This window comes from Capra hircus, chromosome 5 (assembly GCF_001704415.2).
Source record: "Capra hircus breed San Clemente chromosome 5, ASM170441v1, whole genome shotgun sequence".
NCBI classification, from domain to species: Eukaryota; Metazoa; Chordata; class Mammalia; order Artiodactyla; family Bovidae; genus Capra; species Capra hircus.
In genome coordinates this window covers 88,178,460-88,204,488 of record NC_030812.1, presented here as the reverse complement: position 1 = coordinate 88,204,488, position 26,029 = coordinate 88,178,460, and positions in this window count along the sequence as shown.

Here is a 26,029-nt window from a genome sequence, read left to right as displayed (position 1 = left end):
TTTTTTTGAAAAAAAAAAAAAAAAAGGCCCATGACTCAAAATCTTAACAGGTTAGGTTTGCTCTCTCAGTCCCCAGTTGAGGAAGGACTTAACAAAAAACCAAATAGTATCATGGCTGAGAAGGCAACAATCTGAAAATGTGTGAGATATTGAAAAATTATTTTTTTGAAACCAGGCATAATAACTCAGAAGGCATCAGGACCGTTTACTATATAAGCAACAAGCCTAGAATCTCTCAATGGCCTCTGAGGGTATCCCTGCCTTATTGGAGAATTCTGCCACATTCTGATCATAATGATGATGGATGAAAATATGATGTTCTGTTTACTTTGTTCACAAAAGCAGTCACCAGGGAATCCCATAAAAAATGTATAATTTTTACCAAGTGGTTAAAACATGAAGTAATTTACTATTTCTCATTGGTAGAGTAGTGTTTTCTTACCATAAGAAGAATATGTATGTATTTCTGCAGTCAGTTGCAGAAATCATCTCCCTATGCCTTGGCACCTCTGTCTTGTTTCATTGAGAGAAGTAGTAAGTTTTGAATAATAAAGCTGCCATGTGATAAGCACTTGCTCCAAGGAGAATGTCACTCATAACAAGCCTTTAAGGGATCAGGGTTAATATGATGCTGGTGTGGACTTCTTTGTAGTTCCAACTGAACTTGACTGGGTTCATTCTAATACACTAAAGTCTACTTCCTGCCAGTTGCTAACATGTTGAATCTTCATCCCTTCCACAGACCCCAATTCCTCCTGTTCAGCTGCCCTGATGCAGCAACCCCCATGTCAGTAGTAAGAGTGCTTCCATCCAGGACTTTGCACAAACTTCCCAACAGCATTCCACACCTGGCCCAAAGTTAACAAGAGCACAAATAGCACCTTGTATGTCAGGTTGTGCTAAAGAGAGGCTTTCCATTCTGCTACTTTCCAGCTGTGGAAACTTGGGCAGCTAATTAGCCTCACTCTTCCTGAATTTCCTTATTTTTAAACCAGTTTTATTGAGATAGAGTCACATACCATAAGTATTAGGTTTCTCCAGAGAAAAGAAAAACCAGGATAGTGATGGGGTCAGGGAGAGAGAAGGAGAAAGGGAGAGGGAGGGAGAGAGAGAGAGAAGTAGAGAGTGATTTTAAGGAATTGGCTCATGTGGAGTAATGTGGAGGCTTAGCAAGTCCAAAATATGCAGGGCCCAAGACCCAGGAAAGAGCTGCAGTGCCAGTCCAAAGGTGCCAGACTTCCTTCTTGCTTTCCAAGGTCAGTCTTTTTCTATGAAGACCTTCAACTGATTGGATGAAGCATAATCACCTTATGGGGAGTAAACTGCTTTCCTTAAGATCTATTGATTTTGATGCTAATTTCTTTTACAAAATGCCTTTATTACAGAAATATCTAGAATGTCTGGGTACCATGGTCTATCAAAGTTGACCTGTAAAATTAACCATCACACAATGCAATTCATCCATTAAAAGTACATAATCCAGTGGGTTTAATATATTCACGGATCACAACTATCATCATATACAATTTCAGAACATTTCCTCAGTCTCAAAAAAGAAACCTTGTACCCTTTAGATATTATCCACCTCTTTCCCCATTTACCTCAGTTCCAAGCAACCTCTGATCTACACTGTGTCTCTATAGATTTGCCCATTCTGAATATGTCATATGAAGGGAATTGTATAATATGTGGCTTTTTGTGACTGACTTCTTTCACTTAGCATACTATTTTTAAGATTCATCTGTGCTGTAACATGTCTCAGTATCCCGTTCCTCTTTATGGCTGAGTAATATTCTCCCACATGGATATAGCACTTTTCATTTATCCATCACTGGGAGAAATATCAATAACCTCGGATATACAGATGACACCACCCTTATGGCAGAAAGTGAAGAAGAACTAAAGAGCATCTTGATGAAAGTGAAAGAGGAGAGTGAAAAAGTTGGCTTACAACATTCAGAAAACTAAGATCATGGTATCCGGACCCATCACTTCATGGCAAATAGATGGGGAGACAGTGGAAACGTGGCTGACTTTATTTTTCTGGGCTCCAAAATCACCGCAGATGGTGATTGCAGCCATGAAATTAAAAGACACTTACTCCTTGGAAGGAAAGTTATGACCAACCTAGATAGCATATTAAAAAGCAGAGACATTACTTTGTCCACAAAGGTCTGTTTAGTCAAGGCTATGATTTTGCAAGTGGTCATGTATGGATGTGAGAGTTGGACTATAAAGAAAGCTTCAGTTCAGTTCAGTTCAGTTCAGTTGCTCAGTCGTGTCCAACTCTGCAACCCCATGAATCACAGCACGCCAGGCCCCCCTGTCCATCACCAACTCCCAGAGCTCACTCAGACTCATGTCTATCAAGTCGGTGATGCCAAGCTTAGTACCAAAGAATTGATGCTTTTGAACTGTGGTGTTGGAGAAGACTCTTGAGAGTCCCTTTGACTGCAAGGAGATCCAACCAGTCCTTCCTAAAGGAAATCGGTCCTGGGTGTTCATTGGAAGGACTGATGTTAAAGCTGAAACTCCAGTATTTTGGCCACCTGATGGGAAGAGCTGACTCATTTGAAAAGACCCTGATGCTGGGAAAGACTGAAGGCAGGAGGAGAAGGGGACGACAGAGGATGAGATGGCTGGATGGCATCACCAACTCAGTGGACATGAGTTTGGGTAAACTCCTAGAGTTGGTGATGGACAGGGAGGCCTGGTGTGCTGTGGTTCATGGGGTCACAAAGAGTTGGACACTACTGAGTGACTGAACTGAACTGTTGATGAATGTCTGGGTTATTTCTGTTTTATAGCTATCATGAATACTGCTGCTATAAACATTATTATCAGTAATGCTGCTATAAAAAGTTTTGGGGGGCATATGTTTTCTCTTGCGTGTATAGTAGGAGTGGAATGGCTGGATCATATAATAACTCTATGTTTACTCATTCAAGGGACTGCCAGACTATTTCCCAAAGTGGCTCTACCATTATATATTCGTATGAGCACTGTATAAAGGTTCTGATTCCTCTATGTCCTTACTAACTCTTGTTATTATGTGATTTTTTTTTTCATTCTACACATTCTACTGGTGTTAAGTTGTATCTTTCATCACGGTTTTGACTTGCATTTCCCTAATGAATAATGAGGTTGAGCATATTTTCATGTGCTTATTGATCGTTTGTATATTTGCCTTGGAGATGTGTCTATTTAGATCCTTTGCCCAGTTTTCAGTTGAGTATTTGTCTTTTTATTATTGAGTTACAAGAGTTCTCTATATGTTCTGGATACAGATCTCATATTAAATGTATGATTTGCTAACATTTTCAATCTGCCATTTTGTGGTTGTCTTTCCACTTTCTTGATGGTGTCCTTTGAAGCACAAAAGTTTAAAATTTTGATGAAGTCCAAATTATCTATTTTTTCCCTTGGCCAATCAGACTTTTGGTATTAAAGCTATGAATTCTTTGCCAAATCTGAGATCGTGAATATTTACCCCTATGTTTTCTTCTGAGTTTTATAGCTTTAGGTCTTAGATCTAATACTATAATATATTTTGAGTTAGTTCTTGCAGATGATATAAGATAAGGATCCAGCTTCACTTGTTTGCATACAGCTATCTAGTTGTTCCCAGCACAGTTAGTTGGAAAAACTATTCTTTTTGTTTTGTATGGTCTCAGCACTCTTGTCAAAAGGAAATTGACCATTAGTACATGTTGTTGTTGTTGTTGTTGTTGTTTTTTTCTGGAATATCCTGTTCCATTGATCTATATGTCTGCCCTATGTAAGTGTCATACTGTCTAGATTACTGTTGTTCTTTAGCAAGTTTTATGATAGGGACGAGAAAGTCCTCCTACTTTCTTCTTTTTCAGGATCGTTTTGCTATTCTGCAGCCCCTGCAATTTCATATAAATTTTACAGTCAGCTTGTCAGTTTCTCCAAAAAAAGTCATGTAGGTTTGTGCCAAAAATGCATTGAGTCTGTCGATTAATTTGGGAAATATTTCCATCTTAGAAATAGTGAACCTTCCAATGAATGAACATGAAATGTGTTTACCATTTATTTAGATATTATTAATTTTCCAATAATTTTGGTTTTTCATTTTCAGAGTATAAAATTTGCATTTCTCTTGTTAAGTATTGTATTCCTTATGATGGAAACATAAAATATAAAGGACTTAAAAAATTTTTTTATTTTCAGATTGTTGCAAATGAAGTCAGTTCCTTTGGGAAGAAATTAAGCTATCTGTTTTATGCCCCAGTTCTCTCCCAGACAAAGTACTTGAGCTGGGGCTCTGGGGGTGGGGCCAGTGGCACAGTTCTCTTTGACATTCTGGTGTTGGTTTCTCAGTGCTAGGTGGAGAGGAAGCAGTGCCCTGGGTGTTCTTAGCTTGTCTCTCCTGACATGGAACCACCACCTCATGAAGCCATGTAAGGTGATCAGGCAGGCCTCAGCATTCTCAGTAGCAGACTCTGCATTCCAGTAGTGGGGGCTGGGCAAAAGCCACCTCAGGACAACACTCACCTGGAACTTAGCCTCAGGGACAGATAGCTGGGGGCAGGATGAGAAATGCTGACATCCTGCTCCTTCCTGAGAGAAAGCCCTCCAGCCAGAGACAGTACTGAGCAGGAGCCCTGTGCTGTTGGCTGCCCCATTCTGAAGTGGTGTCTTTGCCTTGCTGAGATGGGAGGGAGGTGTTGGGGAGTGATCTTGGTTCAGACACCACAGACTCTAACTTTTCTTCCATAATTTTATAGATTTAAATGTTTATCCATTTGCTGTATTTTCATAGTCATTTCCAGAAGTTTTAATTGGTTATGTTTAGTTTGAAGAATTTATCAGTTTCAAAAAATGTGTGAGGAGAAAAGGAAGCAATTGAAAGCAGCTGCTATCAATGATCAGGCTTCCCTGGTGGCTCAGAATGTAAACTCTGCCTGCAGTGCAGGAGACCGGAGTTCAAACCCTGGGTTGGGAAAATCCCCTGGAGAAGGAAATGGCAACCTGCTCCAGTATTCTTGCCTGGGAAATCCCATGGACAGAGGAGCCTGGTGGGCTATAGTCCATGGGGGTCACAAAGAGTCAGGCATGACTGAGGGACTAATACTTCAATACTTCCATTCTTTAAAAAATAGTCATCTTTGAAATTTGTGACACTGGTTAATTGCTTGCAAATTTCTTAACTTATGCACATTTCCCATAGTTTACTTATCTTCAAAGGATGACAAAAATATTTTAAAGATTTAACAATATATTAGTCGAGGAAAATTGTCTTAGACTATTTCAGTGTTTCTAACATTTTAGATACATGCATTTGGTACAATATTCACTCCAGACAGGTAAATGTTCTTGTTGATTAGAGCAAACTACCTTTGATGTCTTCCTTTCTAATCCAGTTTTATATTCTCTATTCACTATGCCTAATTATTATACCAAGGCTCACTTAAAAACAGTTGTTCTTTTTTAAAAAATTTTGATTTGTATTGGAGTATGGTGGTGGTGGTGGTGTAGTTGCTCAGTCATGTCTGACTCTGCAATTCCATGGACTGTAACTCACCAAGCTTCTCTATCCATGGGATTTTCTAGGCAAGAATACTGGAGTGGGTTTCCATTTCCTTCTCCACATTAGAGTATTGTTGCTTTACAATGTTGTGTTAGTTTCTGCTGTACAGCAAAATGAATCAGCCATATGAATAAATATATCCTCTATCTTTTAAATTTCCTTCCTATTTAGGTCACCACAGAGAACTGAGTAGTTTCCTGTGCTATACAGTGGGTTCTCATTAGTTATTTATGTTATACATAGCAGGCTATATATGCAGAGAAGGCAATGGCACCCTACTCCAGTACTCTTACCTGGAAAATCCCATGGACGGAGGAGCCTGGAAGGCTGCAGTCCATGGGATCGCTGAGGGCTGAACATGACTGAGCGACTTCACTTCACTTTTCACTTTCATGCACTGGAGAAGGAAATGGCAACCCACTCCAGTGTTCTTGCCTGGAGAATCCCAGGGACGGGGGAGCCTGGTGGGCTGCCGTCTATGGGGTCGCACAGAGTTGGACATGACTGAAGCAACTTAGCAGCAGCAGCAGCAGGCTATATATGTTGATCTCAGGCTCCCATTTCATCCCACTCTTCCTAACCCCCTTGGTATTATAAGTTTGTTCTCTACATCTGTATCTGTTTCTGCTTTGCAAATGGCTACATTTTTATATCATTTTCACTGGGGAGTGGTTCTGTGAAACTCTTCACTCTGTCATGTCAGTTTCCTCATTTCTGAAATGAGGATAATGGTTTCTATTTCATGGGATTATTGTGAGAATTAAATTAGCTAATATATGTAATGTGCTTGGAACAGTGCCTATTGCAGAGTAAGGTGTCAAGTAGTATTACCTATTAATGATTGTTACTAGTAATTTTTTTATTCTCGTTATGATTACCATCAATAGGTTAGTGTGGTAGGTTAAAAATGCAGGGCCTGAGGTCAGGATGCTCCTAATGTTCTTTCTAAGTTAATGTGTATATTTTTTTAATGGAATGAGCATCGAAGAATATACCCTGCTTATCTCCCCCTGAAAAACAGCTAGCATCTTGACTGTTATGTATCTAGATGATTCTTCCTATCAATCCTTTGACTCAGGTAAATATTGAATCCTACTCATGTTTGTTAATAAACCATTTTTAATTACATTTATACATGTTTTAATGTTTATTTTGAAGATTTGGTTCAGGGGTTGCAAGCTTATGACCCTTATGTATGTCTGTACATGATAATAGCAAATATTTTGGAGCATTTACTATGTTCCAGATAGAATTCTTTGCTTTTTAATTCATTTATTTCTTATAATACCCTGTGAAGTGGGAATTCTGCAAAGCCCATACTTTTAACCCCTAGGCTAAATCCCATTTATGTAAAATTACATGCATATTTCAGCATTTACTTATATCCTTACAGGACATTTGGTCCAATCCAAAGTGTCTTTTAAACATCTAGTTCATGTGTCAAAAGGTTTTTGATGATTGGTCTTGTCCACAACCATCTGTGGTGGACCAAATCGGCTTATGGATCTTCTGAATAGAACCAAATATCTGCTAACCACATATATGCATGGAGAGACTTTTTCTAGTATCTGAATACAGGTTACCTCTACATAGTGGGATTTTCTTTTTCTTTTTTTTTACTTTTTTCTTCCCACTTTTGAACTGTTGGCTTTTTTAAAAAAAATAATGAAAATCTATGTTAACTAAACAGAACAAAATAAAAATCCCAGTGTAAATCTGCAGGCAACAACAAAGAGTTAAGCTCTTTCTGGGGATACGTAGTAGCAAACGTAATTAACTCGAACCTTTGTATTATACTCTTTGAACCTTGCCCTGACTTCCATAGCGTGTTTCAGTTCACTTCAGTTCAGTTGCTCAGTTGTGTCCAACTCTTTGCAACCCCATGAATCACAGCACGCCAGGCCTCCCTGTCCATCACCAACTCCTGGAATTTACCCAAACTCATGTCCGTTGAGTCAGTGATGCCATCCAACCATCTCATCCTCTGTCATCCCCTTCTCCTCCTGCCCCTAATCCCTCCCAGCATCAGGGTCTTTCCCAATGAGTCAACTCTTCACATGAGGTGGCCAAGCTATTGGAGTTTCCGCTTCAGCATCAGTCCTTCCAATGAACACTCATGACTGATTTCCTTTAGAATGGACTGGTTGGATCTCCTTGCAGTCCAAGGGACTCTCAAGAGTCTTCTCCAAAACCACAGTTCAAAAACATCAATTCTTTGGCACTCAGCTTTCTTAACAGTTCAGCTCTCACATAGCATGTTTAGTTCTGTAGAAATTAGAAATCAATCAAAATAGATTCTATTAATGTAGTAGTTATATTTTAGGCAAAATGTACTGGGGACAATTCTGTGCTCTGCACTTGTTTCTTCCATTTTTTTCAAACCTGATCAAAACTTTGGTTCCAAGTTGATGAGCACCTTCCTTTGTGTCTAGATGGTAAAGATTCTCCCTGCAATGCGGGAGACCTGGGTTTGATCCCTGTGTTGGGAAGATTCCCTGGAGAAGGTAACAGCTACCCACTCCATATTCTGGCCTGGAGAATTCCACGTACAGAGGAGCCTGACAGGACTACAATCCATGGGTTGCAAGAGTCAGACATGAATGAGCAACTAACACTTTCACTTTTCATGAGCACCTACCACATTTACCTTGCAATATCTAATATTCAAACAATTTCTGGAAGGAAGCAGTCAGCCTCCATAGGAATTTCCTTGTTCTCAATGTGACTCAAATGCCACTGTCTTCCTGAAAAGGTGGAAAAGATGAGCCTTTTATTATTGCTTTTATTTCTTTCAAGTAAGACTGTAAAAGTGAGTTCTATTAATCAAGAAAAATATATGAAATGCATTTATATATGTAAATTCCAGTTTAATTCCTTGTTTATAGACACCAGCTCTTCTAAGTAGTGTGCTGGTAGTAGGATAGTAGAATTTGCATCAATTTTATTTGTAGTGAGTGAATAGCATAAGCACATTCAAGTTGCCCCATTTTATAGTAGTATAGGTTAAATTTTATATTGCTAATTTTAATTAAAAGCCCTTATTTTATCATCTAAAAAGAAAATAGTAGAAAAAATTCATATTTATATATATATATAACCAAATATAATACTGATTTTTTTCCCTTTTTCCTAATTACTATAAGCATAGCTAAAGGAGTAATTTTGCTCTAAGAGAATGAGTTTTGTTGTTGTTTAGTTGGTAAGTTGTGTCTGACTCTTTGGCAATCCCACTGAATATAGCCCACCAGACTCCTCTGTCCATGGGATTTCCCAGGAGGCAAGAATACTGGAATAGGTTGCCATTTTCTTCTCCAGGGAAACTTCCCAACCCAGAAATGGAGCCCACATCTCCTGCTTTGGCAGGCAAATTCTTTACCACTGAGTCACTGATTTTAAGTAATCTCCAAATCTGAACTAAAATAAAATGAAAAAAAAAATCAATTTTATAATAGTAGCTAAAGCTACTTAAGAAAGTGAAGACAAGTTTGATATAAGCACATCACTGAGTATTCAAATATTTGTAATTATTCTTCATTTCTCATTCTATCCTTTATTAACCAGTTTCCTTTTTACTAATATGAAAATGAATTTGATCATATTTAATTTATGTTAGAGTATTATAGATGCCTTGATCCAAGTCTAAATTTCAAGGTTGAGTTGTATGACCATTCACTTACTATTAGAACACTGGATCTGAGGAAAACATTTAAATTAAGCCTCCACTGAAAAATGGAATTAATAATTTATCTATTGCCTGTTTTAAATTTTTGTGTGATGAACACTCTGAGATAAAAAGTAGGATAATAATCCTGAAATAATGTGCAAGCAATCAGGCTTTGGCAAAGAATATCATCTATATGACCCAGATGCATGATATGGTGCTAAAGATTTGAATCAGCCAAAAAAGAAAATATTTTGAAGAGGAAAACACTAAACTCAATTATGGAATTTGGTTCATATATTTCAGAACTGATGGTTCCACTTTTTAATGAAGTTGTTTTTCCCCAAATTTATTGCTAATTAAATTATTTAAATCCACATAGTCATAAAGTTGTAGCACTGGATTTTCAACCAAGGACTGTTTATATAAGAGTAAAGTATTAAAAACAACCTAAATGTCCAATACCAAAGGCTTGACTAGATAAAAAAATAAAAGCGTGCAATGAAATATTATCCAGCTATTAAAGGTATTGTACAGATAGAAATAGTGGCAATACATGTTATAAATTATATTGAGTAAAATTACTTTTTATTGTTGTTGTTGGGCCATTTTAAATTTTTATTTTTACTTTATTTTACTTTACAATACTGTATTGGTTTTGCCATACATTGACATGAATCCACCACGGGTGTACATGCGATCCCAAACATGAACCCCCCCCCCCACCTCCCTCCCCACAACATCCCTCTGGGTCATCCCCGTGCACCAGCCCCAAGCATGCTGTATCCTGCATTGGACATAGACTGGCGATTCGATTCTTACATGATAGTATACATGTTTCAATGCCATTCTCCCAAATCATCCCACCCTCTCCCTCTCCCTCTGAGTCCAGAAGTCCGCTATACACATCTGTGTCTTTTTTGCTGTCTTGCATACAGGGTCATCATTGCCATCTTTCTAAATTCCATATATATGTGTTAGTATACTGTATTGGTGTTTTTCTTTCTGGCTTACTTCACTCTGTATAATCGGCTCCAGTTTCATCCATCTCATCAGAACTGATTCAAATGAATTCTTTTTAACGGCTGAGTAATACTCCATTGTGTATATGTACCACAGCTTTCTTATCCATTCATCTGCTGATGGACATCTAGGTTGTTTCCATGTCCTGGCTATTATAAACAGTGCTGCGATGAACATTGGGGTACATGTGTCTCTGTCAATTCTGGTTTCTTTGGTGTGTATGCCCAGAAGTGGGATTGCTGGGTCATATGGCAGTTCTATTTGCAATTTTTTAAGGAATCTCCACACTGTTCTCCATAGTGGCTGTACTAGTTTGCATTCCCACCAACAGTGTAGGAGGGTTCCCTTTTCTCCACACCCTCTCCAGCATTTATTGCTTGCAGATTTTTGGATCGCAGCCATTCTGACTGGTGTGAAGTGGTACCTCATTGTGGTTTTGATTTGCATTTCTCTAATAATGAGTGATGTTGAGCATCTTTTCATGTGTTTATTAGCCATCCGTATGTCTTCTTTGGAGAAATGTCTATTTACTTCTTTGGCCCATTTTTTGATTGGGTCGTTTATTTTTCTGGAATTGAGTTGCATAAGTTGCTTGTATATTTTTGAGATTAGTTGTTTGTCAGTTGCTTCATTTGCTATTATTTTCTCCCATTCAAAAGGCTGTCTTTTCACCTTGCTTATATTTTCCTTTGTTGTGCAGAAGCTTTTAATTTTAATTAGATCCCATTTGTTAATTTTTGTTTTTATTTCCAGAATTCTGGGAGGTGGATCATAGAGGATCCTGCTGTGATTTATGTCGGAGAATGTTTTGCCTATGTTCTCCTCTAGGAGTTTTATAGTTTCTGGTCTTATACTTAGATCTTTAATCCATTTTAAGTTTATTTTCGTGTGTCGTGTTAGAAAGTGATCTAGTTTCATTCTTTTACAAGTGGTTGACCAGTTTTCCCAGCACCAGTTGTTAAAGAGATTGTCTTTACTCCATTGTATATTCTTGCCCCCTTTGTCAAAGATAAGGTGTCCATATGTGTGTGGATTTATCTCTGGGCTTTCTATTTTGTTCCATTGATCTATATTTCTAACAATTCCATTCACCATTGCAACGAAAAGAATAAAATACTTAGGAATATATCTACCTAAAGAAACTAAAGACCTATATATAGAAAACTATAAAACACTGATGAAAGAAATCAAAGAGGACACTAATAGATGGAGAAATATACCATGTTCATGGGTTGGAAGAATCAATATAGTGAAAACGAGTATACTACCCAAAGCAATTTACAAATTCAATGCAATCCCTATCAAGCTACCAGCGATATTTTTCACAGAACTAGAACAAATAGTTTCAAAATTTGTATGGAAATACAAAAAACCTCGAATAGCCAAAGCAATCTTGAGAAAGAAGAATGGAATTGGAGGAATCAACTTGCCTGACTTCAGGCTCTACTACAAAGCCACAGTCATCAAGACAGTATGCTACTGGCACAAAGACAGAAATATAGATCAATAAAATTACATATTTAAAAAAACAGTCATATATATACCAGAGAGTATATAAAAGGATATGTTCAATGCTGTTACCATAGCTTTTGGGGAATTATTATGTATTAACTTCATCAATTTCTTTTTTTAAGTTTCTGATTTTTTTCCTTACAGTTGAATTTGTTTGCTAGGGCTGCCATAACAAAATATCATGAATAGGGTGGCTTAAACAATAGAAATTTATTTGCTCTCAGTTCTGGAAGCCAGCTGTTTGATCAAGTTCTCAGCAAAACTGGCTTTTCTGAGGTCTCACTCCTTGGCTCATTGTTATCCATTGTTTAGTCTCTCAGTTGTCTCTGACTCTGTAAAGCCCTATGGACTGCAGCATGCTAGGCTTCCCTGTCCTTCACTATCTCCCACAGTTTGCTCAAACTCATGTCCATTGAATCCATGATGGCATCCAACCATCTCATCCTCTGTCATCCCCTTTTCCTCCTGCTTTCAACCTTGCCCAGCATCAGGGTCTTTTCCAATGACTCAACTCTTCGTATCAGATGGCCAAAGTATTGGAGCTTCAACTTCAGCATCAGTCCTTCCAATGAATACTCAGGGTTGATTTCCTTTAGGATTGGCTGGTGGATTTCCTTGCTGTCCAAGGGACTCTCAAGAGTTTTCTCCAGCACCACAATTTAAAAGTATCAATTTTTCGGTGCTCAGCTTTCTTTATGGTCCAACTATTATATCTGCACATGTTTACTGGTAAAACCATAGCTTTGACTGTATGGACCTTGACTCATAGATGGGTGTTTCTTCCCTGTGTCTTCACGTGGTCTTCCCATGTGTGGGCCTGTGTCCAAATTTTCCCTTCTTATAAGGATATCAGTCATGTTGGATTAGGGTTCACTGAAATTACCTCATTTTAACTTAATTACCTCTTACAGACTCTACCTCTAAATACAGTCACATCCTGAGGTAGTGGGGTTGAGACTTGAACATATGAATTTGGGGAAGAGACACAATTCAGCCCACTAAAACAACGTTCATATATTACTTTTATAAAGAGAGATACAGGAACTTCATTTTGACAAGATAAGCAAGGTGGGGAGATACCCCTTTTTCTTGATAGATCTACTCTTAATTAACTAGTTAATTAATTGTTTTTTTTTTGTTTCTAATTAGCCTCTTTGGGGTTTGGTTATTATGAGTCCATTCTTCCAGATATTCATCAACTATAACTATTAAAGCTTCAGTCCAGATCTTGTGCAGTAACAATCATTGAGAACTGTACAATTTTGAGGCATCTCCTGAGCTAGTTAGTCCATTTTGGGTTTGTTTTTGAGCTGTGATAGCTTCCTGAGCCTCTTTTCAGCCTCTTGTTTTCTCACCTTTCCCATTTCAGTTTTCAGCTTCTTGTTTCCTTAGCCTGACATGTAGAAAGATTTTTAATGTCAGGGAGAGCAACAATTGAAATCTGAAACTTACAGAGAAACAAGAGTCCTGTTTTCCAGATCCCAGTCAGTTAAAGGAAAAATAAATTCAATGAAATATTTTCTGAAGCTAGTCAAGAAATATTCTTTCTCTTCCCTGGTGCTATGTGGACACAACCAACCATGGAACCCTGAGAGAAAGATGAGAAGATTCCTGTAATCAGAGAAATCTGGATACTTCCTGATCATAAATCTCTCCTGGAAGATGTTGCTACTATTTGTTAAGTTAAAAAAAAAAAGAAGTGGGAGAGAGGGAGGGATTTTCACAGGAGACTGAAAGAATAGCAATAAATACAGAAAAAAACAAAGAACAAGGCAACCCCAAAGGGAGGAGAGTTCAGATGTACTTTCTACAATCAAAGATTTATTTGGATATTCTCTAAAATATGAAAGGTCTGATAAAGATCACCAAACCATATATGTTTATATAAATTTATTTTATTGTATATCTTTCAAAAGAATACAGTAGTTATAGCAAAATAAATGAAAAAAATATTTTTATAACACTCCATTGAAACCTATTGTCTCTTCTTTTGATGCACATACTGAATTGTATAGAATTCCCAAGGACATTTTTTTCTTCAGTTCAGCTAACTTGTCTAAATTCTAAATGAAGAGGTTTTGGGGGTTGGGAAAAGTAAGTATATCAAAGTTGACCATAATTTTTCATTAACTTCATCTGTGCTTATAAAATATAAAGTTTTCTTATTCTCACAATAAAATAGTTTATAAAAATATATACACATTACCAACTGGTTTTATATCCATCCGGATGCATGCTTATAATGTGTAATATAAATTGAATTTAAATGGACTTGAGATACCTAATATGCGTTTGACAAAAAAATATTGAAGTATGATTTCAATAAAGTCCTCAATATAGAAAGTGATTATCTTGAATATAGATCTGCCTTAATAGGGAAATAGCCACATACAGCAAAATCAACTTCTCTTTTGATATTTCCAGTGCTGCAGATCTTTCCTTTGTAAATAGACTTTTTTTTAAATTTAAATTTATTTATTTTAATTGGAGACTAATTACTTTACAATATTGTATTGGAAGGAAATGGCAACCCACTCCAGTGTTCTTGCCTGGAGAACGCCAGGGACGGGGGTGCCTGGCGGGCTGCTGTCTCTGGGGTCACACAGAGTCGGACACGACTGAAGTGACTTAGCAGCAGCAGCAGCAGCAGCTGCCACACATCAACTTAATCTCATCCTCTGTTTTTATTCCTCATGTATTCACTGCAAGCATTTTGATCATTGTTCTATAGTGAGTACTCCTTAAAGTGTTTGGATTGATATATACACACTGCTGCTGCTCCTGCTGCTGCTAAGTCGCTTCAGTCGTGTCTGACTCTGTGCGACCCCATAGACGGCAGCCCACTAGGCTCCCCCGCCCCTGGGATTCTCCAGGCAAGAACAGTGGAGTGGGTTGCCATTTCCTTTTCCAATGCATGAAAGTGAAAAGTGAAAGTGAAGTCACTTAGTCGTGTCCGACTCATAGCAACCCTATGGACCACAGCCTACCAGGCTCCTCCGCCCATGGGATTTTCCAGGCAAGAGTATTGGAGTGGGTATACACACTACTATACATAAAAGAGATAACCAACAGGGATCTATTGTATAGCACAGGGAATTCTGCTCAATATTCTGTAATAACCTAAGTGGGAAAAGAATTTGAAAAAGAATAGATACATGTGTATGTATAACTGAATCACTTTGCTGTGTACCTGGAACTAACACAACATTCTAAATCAACTATTTGTTGTTTCTGTTGTTTAGTCATTCAGTCCTGTCCAACTCTGCAACTCCATGGACTGTAGACCACCAGCTCCTCTGTCCATGGGATTTCCCAGGCAATACTGGAGTGGGTTGCCATTTCCTTCTCCAGGGGATCTTCTTGACCCAGGGATTGAAACTGCATCTCCTGCAATGGCAGATGGATTCTTTACCACTGGGCCACTCTATTATTGTTCTGTCGATAAGTCATGTCTGACTCTTTGCCACCCCATGGACTGCAGCACACCAGGCTTCCCTGTCCTCCACTACCTCCCGGACTTTGCTCAAGTTTATGTCTGTTAAGTCGGTGATGCTATATGACCATCTCATCCTCCGTTGCCCTCTTCTCCTTTCGCCTTCCCTATAGTCCAATATAAAATTAAAAAAAAAAAAAAGTTCTCTTCTCCATATTGTTACATTCAATCCTTTGAATGGTTGGAAACAAAGAAACACCAATGGTTGTCTCCACACTGACCTCCCCAGTGCCTAAGGCAGCATTTGTCATCCAAAATAGGACACTATCTTGGAAAAACTTGTAAGCTCCATCAAAGCCTTATTAACAAACCAGTGGGTGGGTGGCAGCTCAAATTCTTTTCTAATTTAAAAAGGAACTGGATAGCTTTGGTACTTCTGATGTCCCAAAATATTACTTGGCAAGGATTATTAATAAAGAAACAAATCACTTAAGGGTAATTACAGCCTCACGAGGGTCCCCGTTAGCTGCGTAGGTTGGACCTTGCAGGATTTAGAAACCACCTTCCAGGATTTAGAAACCACCTTCCAGAAAAGACCTGGGAAATTTGCAAATGAATAAGAAAATAGGCCCCCTGGCAGGATCAAAATGCTTTTCCTCATCTGGTGTGAAACTCTTTCTATGGTTGCAGTTAATTATTAAACCACAATAGAATCCTAATTTATGACATATTTCTGGACTATTATAATGAGATAATTTCAGAATGTGCTGAGGTGGTTGAAACTGAGAACAGCTTAGTGAGGCAACGGGGTAGCCATAAGAATTAGTGAACTAAAAAACGGGAGGGGGTCACTGGCTGGGGAAAACATGGATTGCTCAGAAGCTAAGTTATTGCATATGAAAATAGTGCTGGAGGAAGTTAGGAAACCTGAGAAAGTGTGAGGCTGCATAAGAAAACAGGCTCTGAATTCTTCTGGAAAGAAAATTATTACATTAATCTCTGTTTTATTTCTTGAAAAGGTAGGCAATAGAAGCACTTTTAGCCAAGGATAAAAAGAAGAACTTTCTTCATTTCCTTTTGGAGTCTGTTATTCAGTTCAGTTCAGTTCAGTTATGCAGTAGTGTCCGACTACAGCAGGCCTCCCTGTCCATCACCAAATCCCAGAGTTTACCCAAACTCATCTCCATTGAGTTGGTGATGCCATCCAACCATCTCATCCTCTGTTGTCCCCTTCTTCTCCTGCCCTCAATTTTTCCCAGCATTAGGGGCTTTTCAAATGAGTCAGCCCTTCGCATCAGGTGGCCAAAGTATTGGAGTTTCAGCTTCAGCATCAGTCCTTCCAATGAACACCAGGACGGATCTCTTTTAGGATGGACTAGTTGGATGTCCTTGCAGTCCAAGGGACTCACAAGAGTCTTCTTCAACACCACAGTTCAAAACCATCAATTCTTTGGCACTCAGCTTTCTTTATAGTCCAACTCTCACATCCACACATGACCACTGGAAAAACCATAGCCTTGACTAGTCGGACCTTTGTTGACAAAGTAATGTCTGCTTTTTAATATGCTGTCTAGATTGGTCATAACTTTCCTTCCAAGGAGTAAGCGTCTTTTAATTTCATGGCTGCAGTGACCATCTGCAGTGATTTTGGAGCCCCCCAAAATAAAGTCAGCCACTGTTTTCATTGTTTCCCCATCTATTTGCCTTGAAGTGCCTGTTATAGCAAGCCCTCAAACAGTTTTGAACATTTAGTAGAGGCACAGAACTTTACTGAGTAAGAATATCTTGGTTTTAAATGTAAAGAAAGACAACTAAACCTGTTCCATTTATTCTGGCAAGCATATCTCTGGTGATCTGTGCATTTATGGCTTACCAGTGTTTGGCTGTACATTGGCTAATCAGAATCCGATTCTTGTATTCATTCCTTTTGTATACGAGCAGTGTACAAGTTCTATGAAAGTTAAGTTTTGTTTAGATTACTTGCTGCTGTTTACCCAGCACTTAGAACAGTGCCTGACGTGGAGCCACATACCCATTTATAAAATGACAATACACAGTAGGAGCAAAATACCTATGTTCAGTATAAATGGAAAATTTCTAAAGTTAGCCAAAAAATGATTATTATTATGCCCTCACTTTACTAATTCCGCAGATAATTTTTTATTTTTTTATTGTAGTATAACCAATTAACAACGTTGTGACAATTTTAGGTGGACAGGAGAGGGATTGAGTCATACATCTACATGTATCCATTCGCCCCCAGACTGCACTCCCATCCAGGCTGCCACATAACATTGAGCAGAGTTCCATGGGCTCTATAGTATGACCTTGTTAGTTATCCATTGTAAATATAGCAGTGTGTACGTGTTGATCTCAAACTCCCTAACTATTCCTTCCTCCTTGGCAACCCTAAGTTCATTCTCTAAGTCTGTGAGTCTGTTTCTGTTTTGTAAATAAGTTTATTTGTATCATTTCTTTTTAGATATTGCATATAAGGGATGTCAGATCATTTTGATTGATCTGTTCCTATAAATGGCAACCCACTCCATCATTCTTGCCTGGAGAATCCCAGGGACAGGGGAGCCTAGTGGGCTGCCATCTCTGGGGTTGCATAGAGTCGGACACGACTGAAGTGACTTATCAGCAGTAGCAGCAGTACCTATAATGGGTTACAGTCTACTAGAAGAGACAAAGTGCATATGTACAAAGTACATCAGTACAACTGATATGATCTGATATCAGTTGAAGGAATCATCCATCTATAGTGTTGATATCATAGTGTTCTACAAGACAAGGGGAATGAAAATGTCAAGAAATTTTGGGCTGTCAACAGAACAAATACTGCAGAAAGGCCAAAGAAAATAAGGTGAAGAGGAGACATTTGGTCTAGCTTTTAGGACATCAATGGGAGGCTTTCTATTAGACATAATGACTAGGACCATTTTCTCTGAAATCAAGTCCCAACTCTGCCACTCACTAACTCTGTGCTCTCTCTCACCATTAGTTTCTTGAAAGATGTAGACTGTAACCTTTCAGGATCCTCTGTCCATGGGATTTCCCAGGCAAGAATACTGGAATGTGTTGCCATTTCCTTTCCTGATAATAATGCTGTATAAGAGTAAATGAGCTAAAATACTCATGAGAATTTCTTAACACTGCCTGCCATGTTGTAGATACTAGTACTTGTTAAGAAATGATCGCTGTCCAAGCTGTGAGGAAAGGACTCATTTTTCAAGAGTTTTAAAAGGAGAGAATAGTGAAGCTTCTCTACGTCAGCCTTCTGCAAGAGAAAGAAACTCCTCCCATACCACTCCTTAAGTTTAGTTGCTGCTGCTGCTGCTAAGTCACTTCAGTCATGTCCGAAGCTGTGTGACCCCAGAGACGGCAGCCCACCAGGCTCCCCTGTCCCTGGGATTCTCCAGGCAAGAACACTGGAGTGGGTTACCATTTCCTTCTCCAATGCATGAAAGTGAAAAGTGAAAGTGAAGTCGCTCAGTCGTGTCCGACTACTAAGGACCCCATGGACTGCAGCCCACCAGGCTCCTCCGCCCATGGGATTTTCCAGCCAAGAGTACTGGAGTGGGGTGCCATTGCCTTCTCCATAAGTTTAGTTATGCAAGTTTAAAAGAAGTAAGGCAATATACATCAGCTGATGAATATTTAGATTGTTTCTACATTTCATCTTTTGTGAGTGGAGATGTTATGAATATTAGAATGAATGAATAAATAAAAGAAATAAGGCATGCATCAGCTTGGTGCAAAAGTAGTTGAAGTTTTGTATTGTTGAACTTTGCTGTTTGATATTGGAAAACCAATATTCATCCATTTTCATTCCAACCCCAAAGAAAGGCAATGACAAAGAGTGTTCAGACTACCACACAATTACACTCTTCACATGCTAGCAAGTGAATTAGCTAGCATGCTGATGCTCAAAATCCTTCAATCTAAGCTTCAACCTAGACAGCATGTTAAAATGCACAGATGTCACTTTGCCAACAAAGTTCTGTCTAGTCAAAGCTATGGTTTTTCCAGTAATCATGTACAGATGTGAGAGTTGGACAATAAAGAAGATTGCACACAGAATAATTGATGCTTTCAAATTATGGTCTTGGAGAAGACTCTTGAGAGTCCCCTGGACTGCAAGGAGATCAAACAAGCCAATCCTAAAGGAAATCAACCCTGAATATTCATTGGAAGGACTAATGCTGAAGCTGACGCTCCAATACTTTGGCCACCAGATGCAAAGAACAGCTGAGTCATTGGAAAAGACCCTGATGCTGGGAAAAATTGAGGGAAGGAGGAGGAGACAACAGAGGATGAGAGGGTTGGACAGCATCATGGACTCAATGGACATGAGTTTGAGAAAATTCCAGGAGATAGTGAATGACAGGAATGCCTGGCATGCTGCAGTCCATGGGGTTGCAAAGAGTGGGACACAATTGCATGACTGATGAACAATAATTGGAATACATTCTTAAATAATTGTGGCTATATTATACATAATTCTAATGCACATTTTCTCACCTTTTTTGCTAATGACTTATTAATTGCTGTGTATTTTATATTTATTTTAGACTATAGAAATGATGTTAGACAAAAAGCAAATTGGAGTGATTTTTTTATTTGAGTTCAAAATGGGTTGTAAATCAGGAGAAACAACTTGCAACATCAACAATGCATTTGGCCCAGGAACTATTAATGAACATACAGTGCAGTGGTCCTTCAAGCACTTTTCCAAAGGAGATGAGAACCTTGAACATAAGGAGCACAGGTGCCAGCCATTGCAAGGTGACAACAACCAATTGAGAGCATTATCAAAGTTGATCCTCTCACAACTACAAGAGACTTGCTGAAGAGCTCAATGTCAACCATTCTATGGTTGTTCAATATTTGAAGCAAATTGGAAAGTTAGAAAAGGTTGATAAATGGGTGCCTTGTGAGCTGACTGCAAAGAAGAAAATTGTCATTTTGTTTTGTTTTGTTTTTTAATTTTTATTTTTACTTTATTTTACTTTACAATACTGTATTGGTTTTGCCATACATTGACATGAATCCACCATGGGTGTACATGCGTTCCCAAACATGAACCCCCCTCCCACCTCCCTCCCCACAACATCCCTCTGGGTCATCCCCGTGCACCAGCCCCAAGCGTGCTGTATCCTGCATCGGACATAGACTGAAGTGTTGTCCTCTTATTCTACACAGCAACAATCCACCATTTCTCGATCAGATTGTGACTTACAGTGAAAAGTGGATTTTATAAGGCAACCAATGATGACTAGCTCAGTGGTTGGACTGAGAAGATGTTCCAAAGCACTTCCCAAAGCCAAAGTTGCACCAAAAAAGGTCATAATCACTGGTGATCTATTGCTACAGCCTTATAAACCAGCAAAACTATTACATCTGAGAAGTGTGCTCAGCAAATCAATGAGATGCACCAAAAACTGCAATGCCTACAGCCCCTATTAGTCAACAGAATGGGGCCAATTCTTCTCCAGACAATTCTCAGTCACACATCACACAACCAACACTTCAAAAGTTGAACAAATTGGGCTACAAAGTTCTGCCTCATTGGCCACATTCATCTGACCTCTCGTCAACTTCTTCAAGCATCTCAACCACTTTTGCTGGGAAGACATTTCCAAAACCAGGAGGAGGAAGAAAATTGTTTCCAAGAGTTCACTGATTTCTGAAGCACAGATTTTTACAGTATAGGAATAAAAAAGCTTATTTCTCATTGGCAAAAATATATTGATTGTAATGGTTCCATCTTTTGATTAATAAAGATGTGTTTGAGCCTACTTATAATGATTTAAAATTCATGGTCCAAAACTGCCATTACTTCTGTACCAACCTAATAATTCTTACTGGATGAGGGCATGGCAACCCACTCAAATATTCTTGCCAGGAAAATCTCATGGATGGTGGAGCCTGGTGGGCTATGGTCCACGGGGTCGCAAAAAGTCAGACATGACTGAAGCTACTGAACAATAATTCTTAATACCTACAGTTTGCTCATGTTGGGCAGCTTTTGGCATGACTTCCATTGATACCTACTTCCTGGAATTCATGCCTGTGAGGAATATCTCCTCAGAGTGTTGGCTGAACCTAGTAACTGGGTTTTAGCACGTACACTATGGCAGAAGTAGGAGGAGGTCACTTCTGTGATTAAGTGGCAGAAGACTATTCCTTCCATCTTGTTAACCTTCTTTTTGTGCAGACACCCAAGGACTTCCCTGGTGGCTCAGATGGTAAAGCATCTGTCTACAACACGGGAGACCCAGGTTTGATCCCCGGGTCGGGAAGATCTCCTAGAGATGGGAATGGCAATCCACTCCAGTACTCTTGCCTGGAGAATCCCATGGAGTCCTCTGTCAATGGGGTCGCAAAGAGTCAGACACGACTGAGCGACTTTACTTACTTACTTACCCCTTGGACCTCCTGCTCTCTCACTTGCTCTGTGAAACCAGATGCCATGTCATCACATGATTACAGAAAGGCCATATGGGGAAAACCTGAAGGAAGTTGCCAGTCCATAGCATCTGAGGAACTGAGTCTTGGTCCAACGGCCTAGAGGAAATTGAATCCTGCCATCCACCAAGCAACTGAATTGGAAAGTGAATACCCTTAGTCAATTGTTGAGAAAACCATAGCTATATGAGAGACCCAGAGTCAGGAAACCCAGCCAAGTCATGCCCAGATTCCTGAGTCACATAAACTATGAGATAATATGTTGCTCTTTTAACCTACTAAGGTTTAGGGTTATTTGTTATTCAGCAGTTGATAACTAATACACATATAAGAAATATATTTTGTATTGTGGCTTAATACAGACATCTGTATATAAACTTCTGTAGCTAGAGTTTATTAAAACAGTATTCATCCTTACCCAGATATTTTCTATTCTAGTAATTTGCAAGAATGATATTAGAGACATTAATTGATTTCATGATTCACCAATTGGTTGTAACAAAGATTTTGGAAAACACTGGTAAAGAATACAGTCCCTGTAGTGAAATTCCCTGGGTTCATAATTTAGCTCTGCCATTTAGTAGTTAGGTAATCCTGGCGAAGTTGGTTTCCTTTTCTGTGAAATGGGAAAAACAATACTTACTGTGTGTTGATTTCCTATTTTGTAAAGTGAGAAAAACAATATAGGGAGGTCTTGAGGATTAGATTAGATGATGGGTACAAATCATTTAGTATAGAATGTACCATGTAGAAAAATCTATTCTTAGCTAATATATATATATATATATTTTAATTATAATGAAGCTTTCCTAGACGTTCCCTTATTCCTGGGACAGAATTGGTAATTCCAGCCATTCCTATGGCTTGATGAGTACTGTGTGTGTGTGTTAGTTGCTTAGTTGTGTCCAGCTGTTTGCAAGCCTGTAGACTGTAGTCCACCAGGCCCCTCTGTTCATGGGATTCTCCAGGCAAGAACACTGGAGTGGGTTGCCATTTCCTTCTCCTGATGAGTACTAGAGCTTGTGTATTACTATAACACCTTTCATATTCTGATTACTTATTTTTCTATTTATCACATTTCTCCCACTCCATTCCTTCTAAGTTATGATCTCCTAGTGAGCAGGTCCTGTTTCTAATTATACTTTGTCTCTTCAATACATAACATAATGCTTGACACAGGCTAGGCATTTAGTTGGAGAAGGAAATGGCAACCCACTGCAGGCATTCAGTAGCTATCAAATGAGTAAATGAATTAAAAATGGATAAATTCATGTTCTCCATAACAAGATAGCCCATTTAGCTTTCGACATCTATACTTAGGGAGAAGTGGCACCTTCCAGCAAATTAAGACTATGCTTTATATACAATCATTTTCCTGTCCAAATAAGTCTATTTCCTCCCTCTTAACAGTTCTTCTATATTCTCTCCTTAATTTTCATGGATAAGAACTGCCTGATGGGAAAATAGTATTTATAATTCCAAGTAAGTTGAATCCAAATTTTCAACAATTCCTGACCACCCTGTAAGTCATCTTTCTCTAGAAGTATCACACTTTGCTAGTATTTCAATTAAAATCTGATATCCACATTAAAACATGAAGATAAGCAAATATGACACATAACTCTCATTGTCCTGCTCTTATGTTACAGTTCTGCCAATGTTTTTCAAAGTATTTGAGACTTTTGTAATAAAAATGAAATGTCCATTTTATACATATTCAATTACTTTTTAAAAATACAGGTTCACATTTTTACTTATATTTATTCTTATTAATTTATAGATATGAAAATGTTTATAATATAGGATAGTTGTTACATTACAAGGTATAGAGCTATGAAAAGACCCTAATGCTGGGAAATATTGAAGGCAGGAGGAGACGGGAATGACAGAGGATGAGATGATTGGATGGCATTACTGACTCAATGGACATAGGTTGAGCAAGCTCTGGGAGTTGGTGATGGACAGGGAAGCCTGGAGTTGGATAAGACTGAGCGACTGAACTGATTCTTATTAATTATTTGGTCCTTACAGTCTATATTGGGCTTCCCTGGTGGCTCAGAGATTAAAGCGTCTGCTTCTAAAACGGGAGACCTGGGTTCGATCCCTGGGTCAGGAAGATCTCCTGGAGAAGGGAATGGCAACCCACTCCAGTACTCTTGCCTGGAGAATCCTATGGACAGAGGAGCCTGGTGGGCTACAGTCCATGGGGTTGCAAAGAGTCGGACACGACTGAGAGACTTAACTACCGTCTGTATTATTTTTTATTTTTGTATACTATTTATTTAGCTGTACTGGATCTTCATTGCTATGCAGGGTTTTCTCTAGTTGTGGCAAGCTGGGGCTACTCTTTGTCGTGGTGCGCAGGCTTCTCATTGCAGTGGCTTCTCTTGTGGAGCACAGGCTCTAGGGCGTGCAGGCTTCAGTAGTCGTGGCTCCTGGACTCTAGAGGACAGGTTCAATCGTTGTGACACACGGGCTTAGTTTGCTCCATGGCGTGTGGGATCTTCCTGGGTTGGGGTCGAACCTGTGTCTTCTGCACTGGCAGGCAAATTCTTCATCACTGAGCCGTCAGGGAAGCCCTACAGTCTATATTTCTTAGAAGACTTAGAATCCTGCTTTTCTCAAACCAAATTAAGATTTCTCAGCTTTATACGACTAAAAAATGTAATAAGTACAACTTCTAAGCTGTTAAAATAACTGACAAACTTGTTGAACAGGATAGATCAGAGTAATGTCTCTAAACACTACATTGTAAGTGAATGTTCAGCTCTATTAATCAATACTCTGGCTAGAATTTGATCAGGACAAATTATTTTATACTCAATTATATCATGCATGTCCAAACAGTCATTATAAGAGTCTACCCAAATTATTTTTATTGAACATAGATTTTTGACACTATAGTATTAGCAGAGAGCTTCTATTTTCTACCTGTGTGGTCAGGCTATTAAAAAGCAAATGAGTTCTCTGTGGCATGACCTACTCTAAGTGAATCCATGCTGGATTCGAGGCATTACCTTTATGAGAGCTGGAAAACAATTTATAATCCATATTAATATTTTAAAGAGGATCAAAATTAAAGCTTAATGGCCTGTATTTAGGGAAATTATTTTTATGCTCTTTTTGAACACTGGGAGAATACTTTCTTTTCTGTACTGTAATAATTGCTACTTCTTATCTATAATTCTGCAGAGGTCTGATAGTATAAGAAAGTAACATGAGTAAATTATTTCCAGTAATTTCATGTAAGAATGTCACTTGGGCCAAATTATTTTTGTTTACTCACTTCATATATTGACATCGAATATCATTCTAATAATGACTTTTAGCTATGGTGAAGTTATTTTGTGATAGAATCATACTCTTGCCAAGAATAGCTCAAGACACAGATATATATGTAAATATATATAAATAAATATAATGATACATATACAATATGACATATATGATTATGTGCATATATACGTGTATGTGTTAGTTGCTCAGTCATGTCCGACTCTTTGCAACCCTCCTTTGTCCATGAAACTCTCCAAGCAATAATACCGGAGTGGGTGACCATTCTCTTCTCCAGGGGATCTTTCCAACCCAGGAATCGAACCCAGGTCTCCTGCATTCCAGGCAGATTCTTTACCATCTGAGCCATCAGGGAAGCCCATGCACATATATATATATGTGTGTGTGTGTGTGTGTGTGTGTGTGTGTGTGTGTGTGTGTGTGCGTGCACCCATGTGCACACGTATGTACGTGTCTGGTGAACACATATATTCCCAGAAAGGGGAGCACTTCCCTGGTGACTCTGTGGTAAAGAATCTGCCCGCTAAAGCAGGAGATGTGGGTTCAGTCTCTGGGTGGGGAAGATCTCCTGGAGAAGGAAATGGCAAATCCCACGAACAGAGGAGCCTGGTGGTATACAGTCCATGGGGATGCAAAAGAGTCAGACATGACTTAATGACTAAACAGTAAAAACAACAGAGAGAGGAAACCACTATTTCCTTATTTACATTCAGTTTTAAATCTTGATGACGACCAAGATGGATTTGCTCTTTTAAAAAATATTGTTGTCCTTCATGGGCAGGGAATACAAGCTGAGTTACTCTGCTTTGGTGCTCTGTTATTCAGATGCCATCTCTTCCAAGAAGTGTGTCAACTCTCTGTCTGCCCATTCTTCGTATTCTTCACAGCTGCTGTTCCAATATGCTTGCAACTCCTGGGAAGGCCATCTCCATGGCTTTACACGTACTTTCTTCATGTCTAGAAATTTCGCATCCTTACTTACTCATTTGAATAATAGCTACTTATCCTCTACGACCTACTTGAGGATTTGAAGTGAAGTGAAGTGAAGTCGCTCAGTCGTGTCTGACTCTTTGCGACCCCG